The sequence below is a fragment of the Nelumbo lutea genome, chromosome 6 (genome assembly GCF_056320005.1).
Source record: "Nelumbo lutea isolate HS-2025 chromosome 6, American lotus-T2T, whole genome shotgun sequence".
Lineage (NCBI taxonomy): Eukaryota > Viridiplantae > Streptophyta > Magnoliopsida > Proteales > Nelumbonaceae > Nelumbo > Nelumbo lutea.
The window spans coordinates 16181643-16187642 of NC_142689.1; positions in this window are offsets into that span (position 1 = coordinate 16181643).

Here is a 6000-nt window from a genome sequence, read left to right on the forward strand (position 1 = left end):
TTTTCAAACTGAACCTATTTTGAAGAAATTTCCACAATATTGGGCCCGGGCTCTCCATTCAAAATTTAAAGAAGGCTCAATCCAAGCCCATTGTAAGTCATTATTAAAAGAAATCATCTTCCATTTTTTTTTTCTTTCTATAGGCAATAGGGTCTATTATATCATTTTCAGTTCATTTTGATATCACGAGACAGGTTTCCCATGAGTGGTTATCCATTAGTTGATGATGACAGGGGACTTGTGATTTTTTTTTTTTGTTTTTTGAAAGAAGATTGGAACTTGTGATTTTAATTAAGCACATCCAAACTTTTTGCAAGAGATATTTTTGCATTTAGATGAAGCAGGGCCTGGTCCTAGGGAACATTGGTTTGGGTTGGGTTTTGGCCTGAAGATGCTTGGCGTAACCCAACCTAAACTCAATTTATTACATGTAATTAATTTATATAGAGAAAAATATATGATACTACAAAGATATGATACGGGAAAAGTTTTGATCAATTAAAAGCACTCAATTTTGATCAATACCACCTTCACCTCTTTTATGATACCAGTGATTGGCTGTAATCTTTTCCAATATTATATATTCTTTAGGGTATTATAGTCAAACTCTTATATATAAATTACATTAGGCAATTAATCGTGGGCTACCTTATTCCTCAGCTGAGTTTGATTGCAGTGCAGATCTTGATCATGGTGCAACATTTGTATCTACTCCAATTTTGCTTTCGTTTTTTTGTAGTTATTATTTACTTTTCCACCTGATGCGAAATTTATACTTTTTATCACATTTGCAAATTGGCAATGCAATTTTTGCATTCAAAAATTATTGAATTCTTTTGAATATAAAATGGAGAATTTTTCTACCTCTGTTATCTTTCATTTAAAGTGGTCGTTCATTTTACCACCTATTTTACTTCCCACAAACAAAGAAGACAAAGTCAGATCTGAATCAAAAGTAAAGCAGAATTTATTCTCATCCTTTTTACACTTCTATGCATTTCTGTGCAAACTGCAAACAATTTGAGCCTCATCGAAAATTTTGATGGTCCAATTTAATAACATAATTGTTGATTCTTTTGAACATATTGGCCCTTAAATACATAAAACACTACCTTAAAAATGGTTTTTCCTCATAGTTAAGAAAATACAATGAGGCCTTCAACTATTATTAAACAAAACAAATTCCTGCAAGAGAAAACAGTTGCATATTTGCCTTGGCCTTAAACCTGGCTTACCCATCCAAAGAAGAATAAAGTTCCATTAAGGCCCCGCTCGTTTTCTGGTAAGTTACTTGTCCGAATAAATGCATTTACCCGGGTAAATACATTTATCCATGTTCTTTTATTCCTATGTAAATAAGGTAATGACCATTTTAGCCGTAAAAACCAATTATTAAAAGGGACATTTTTGTCTCATTTAAGTGTTGGTAACTTTCCCCCTAAGTGGGAAAGTTATTTATCCACCTAAGAGATGGTACCCAAGAAAGTCCCCACATAAATCTAAAAAAAGAACATAGATTTCTTGGTCAATGAAAATCAAAATCTCATTCACCAATTTCCCCCCATCTCTCAAGAAATCCCAAAAAAGAAGACCCCCTAAAATTAGAAAAATAATAAAAGACAGTCTTTAGTGGATCGTGCCATTTTACTCTTGGAATCAAATACTTCAAATAAGTTTAAACTAAGAGGATAATGTGTATACCTATGGCTAAAAGCAATGTGATTGACAATGATAGCCATTTGGATAATTTCCCCATTTTCTATATAAATTAATAGTCAGGTTAATTGGGTTTTGGTGAAATTTGAATTAATATGCAAATTCTTCAAGTCAGGTACCGAACTTGCACAGTACCTCTATTAATGGGGGACTCGAGGATGAAAAGTGTAGGGTTGCCCGATTTGAAGAATTTCAGTTGCATCGGGCTTGAGTTAGGGTTCGGGTCCATTGAAAATTAGATAAATTCCCATTCCAACTCAACCTGGCCCAAATCTCACCTTAGTGCATGACTGTATGTGATGCCAACTTGCCTTGCCATAAAGAGCCTGTAGTTTGGCAGGTTGAGCTAGCACAGAGCACTCCTTTGCGACCCCCAATGAAACACAAACAGGTCAGTATGGAGATAAATTCAAAACATAACTCTTATTACTTTTTAATTTCCACCACAAGGGAGTACTGACTTACTGCAACTATGAATATAGCTATCTCAACTACTGCATCATTGGTAGATAAGAATAGAGGTTCAGTAAGAATCTATTTATCTTATCAAAATCTTATTCAATTAAGCATCCCCGAGTTTAAATCTTAAGTGGTCTCTTAGCACTTCTCCCCATGCATATACTCTTTCAACCCTAACCCCCGATAGGAGTTGGCATTAGGCGTTTTCAATTTCTATTGTTTGTTTCAATGGGAAGGGGAAATTTTTTTTAATACCAAAATATTTTAGTTGTTGACTCCATAATTTAATGGAAAAAATGGTTTCTGAAGTGCTTTTTTTTATGGTGTTTGTTTGGAGATGGAAAACAAGCACTCTCCAAAAAGTGGGCTCTTGGGAGAACAGCATTCTTTCTAACTACCATTAGTATTTTGTAGGGGCCATTACTTGATACAACAGTAAAACCTTGGGCTCGCAAGCATGAAAATGTTGGTTCATGTTTAATTGCAGCCAACTTGGAATAATCTATTCCCCCGTTTGTTTGGTTTATACGGGAATCGGAATAAGATTCCAACCGGAAGCTAAAATTGGTATCACCCAAAATTTCTTGCTCGCCCCTATTCACAGTGGCAATCATCGAAATCCTGCCTTCACCCGAATTGTGAAGGGCTACCAACCTACCAATGAAAATGAAAAAGAAAAAGCTTGAACCTTGGTGAGTGTTGGCCGTAACAACAAACATATCATCAGCTTCCTGTTTCTATCATCCTTGAAATAAGAGGCCAGTGGATCCCCGAAGATTTGAAATCCTACAAGTTTAGAGTGTAAATCCATACCAGTTTTATTGGGGTCCAAGTAGACAGATCCGACCCGATAATGAAATGTGCAGAATCAGTATTTCAAAAGTTAACTGAGACCTATTGTGGATCTTCTCACAGAGAACGCCTCACTATGTCCTAACTGGACATGGGAAACATCTCCCATACTTGTATTTATTATTCACGGAGAAATGTTCCCAATACAGTATGAAATGTAATGTGAAATATGCTTTTTGAGAAGCAAATCCCAATTTATTGGATCTAACTCAACCAATAAAACCTGATTATAATTGACATATAATCTGACACAAACCTACTTATTTTTAAAATTGATACCCATCATAATATGATAATGTTATATCATAAGAAAATAGAATAAAGCTGGAGATATCTTTATAATATGCTAATAAATATATACATATAATTATATATAAGGGTAGTTTAAGTTTAAGAAGTTTAAACCGATTCATCACGTATATACGAGTTTAGTGAATTAACTAAACCATAAGCGTGTTTAAGAAATTTACCCTGATTTAAATTCAAACCCATCTATCTTCTTCAGAAGCCAGAACCACGGATAGAGTGAACAGTGAAACACATTTAAATAAAGCGAATCACCTCTGTGAGGCATACTTATTTGAATAGGCTTTTGTGAAAGGGTCAAAAATAGAGGAAATTGGAAAACATAGTATGGGTTGAAACAACTTTTTCTAAGGGATGTTTGATAGCAGCTGAATTGGTTGAAACAATTTGCTTTTATCTTTTAGCGAATTAAGTTTTCAAGGTTCTCAACGTTGTGGTCTCCTTATTAATGGCTGAAGCGGGTACGTTACTCAAAAGACAAAGCAACAAGTCATTTGAAAGTGGGTAGAAACTATATTACTATAGCCTCCTACCTCAGTTCTCTCTCGTAAAGTCGGGTCTCATCATCTCTGTTCTCTTTCGTATAAGGGAGAAACCCAACCATTGACTGTAACGAAAGAATAGATTATTCTCCTCTCAAACACAAATAAATCCTCGGGTTGGTGGGGGGCCTTGGGAGTTGGGGCTCGTTTTCGTCAGTCGTCACATAGGGCATCACCCAACTCGTGGGATCCCCGGGTTGGTCTTCGACCGCTCTTGATCCTGACCCGACCGGCCACCCATTGAAATTAAAGGCCCCAGGTTTCATAAATTTAACAGAGGATGAATTCGTAGTCGTAGGAAATGTCAAAGCTCAAAACTCAAAAAGGGTTAACAAATGTACATAGGTAATACGCTCATTTCATCCTTAGAAATTTGATAGAGATAAAGAGTACTAATCAAGCCTAGAATAGAATGTATTTCTTTTTCAGGGCACAAAGAATTTACTTTCTAGTTTCTAGTTTCAAACAATTCATAGATGCTACTTAAATCATTTTTTTAATAGAGGGAGGTACTGAAAAAGATAGGTTAGATTAGAAACTAAGAGTTAAACCACCAAAGAAAGGTTATATCGAAAGCTTTCACAAAAGCAAAAAAGCAGCTTATAAACACAACAAACTCTTAACTCAAAAGCTCTCAACTTCTTTCATTTATTTCATTATTTCAACCTATTTCCAGCTTGAAAACCTTGATGAGAATTCTGTAGGACAACTCTCAGTCCCACCCCTAAAAGCCCAAAACCACATTCTCTCTCTCTCTCAACTCAACTCTGTCAACACTACTAGCCCAAGTCATTCTTCCCCGCCTTTCATAGACGGAATACAATTTATCCTATACTAAACAATAAACACCACCTCCAATGGTATACCATATCTTTCGTATACCAAAAAATACATCTTTGTAATGTAATCCTATTCCTCTCCTTTTTCCTTTTTCTTCATCTATACACAGTCACAAGGCTCAGAACCCTAGAAGTCGACTCAAACCAAAGAGTCCTCCTAGCTTCATGTTCCAAATCCCCAAATAAACAAATTCAGAAACCAAAAAAAAGGGACCCAGAAGGGTTAATTGACGAATTCATACTCAGAATGCTAGACGGACCGTTTCGCCGGCCTAGCAATGGGGCCGGCCGGCGAGCGGAATCCCACCGTCACTGCATCGTATACGCACCAGTGGAATGGCACCTGCCTCCCCTTCGCATTCGAGCACACCTCGCAGACTACTACGCCATTGCTCTTCGGCACGCGCCCTCTCGCCCCCTCGTATCCGTATCTATCCTCGTATTCTGGATACGGAATCGAGTACTGGTACGTATTCGCCGTGGACATCAAGTACTTCTCCCTCTGCGCCTGCAGCTTTCGTATCTGGTTCTCGTAATCCACGAGCCCTAATCCCAGTATTCCTCGTCCGCTGTACAGATACTCTGGCGGCGTAACTTGATCGTAGAACGGCGATACCAGGCCGGCGTCGCGCCGAAGGAGAATCTTTTCCGGAGGAGGTGCTTTCTCTTGCGCGGAATCGATCGGATGCGGAGACAAATAATTTTCCTCTTCAAGGATTCGGCGGGGCTTGCCTCTTCTCTCCCTCCTCGATCGCTTCATCAGCGTGACGTAAAAGAAGCAATCTTTCTCTCCAAGAATTGCAGAGAAATCTACCTTCTCGGTGACCGGAATTTTGCGGCGATTCCCAGGCGGTGACTTTGACGGTTTCCGTCGGATAAGCGAGACAGAGATCTGATTAGGCGAGATTCCGATTTTCTGACTCAGGAACGATTGGAATTTCTTGAACTCCATAGACGGGTGAACGTTGATGTTGCCGAGATCTATTTCGCGCTCCCCGTCGAAGAACACGACTGGAAACGAAACCACAGTGGAATTCTCCGTCATCCTTAATGGTTTCTCGGCGGAATTTCGTCTGTCCGGCGAAACTCCGGCGTCGAGAAGAGATAGCAACGTCAAATGGCAAAGAGGTTTGCGAAGGATGGGCGGAAGGGGTTTTTAACCGAGGGGAGGGGGAACGGGGTTTAAGTGCGTCACGCACTGTGTGTGCGTGAAAGAAGAAAGTAATCATGGTAAGGCGGTGGGGGTATTTTTGGAAATAAACATTATTTTTTCCTGGTAAGCTGCG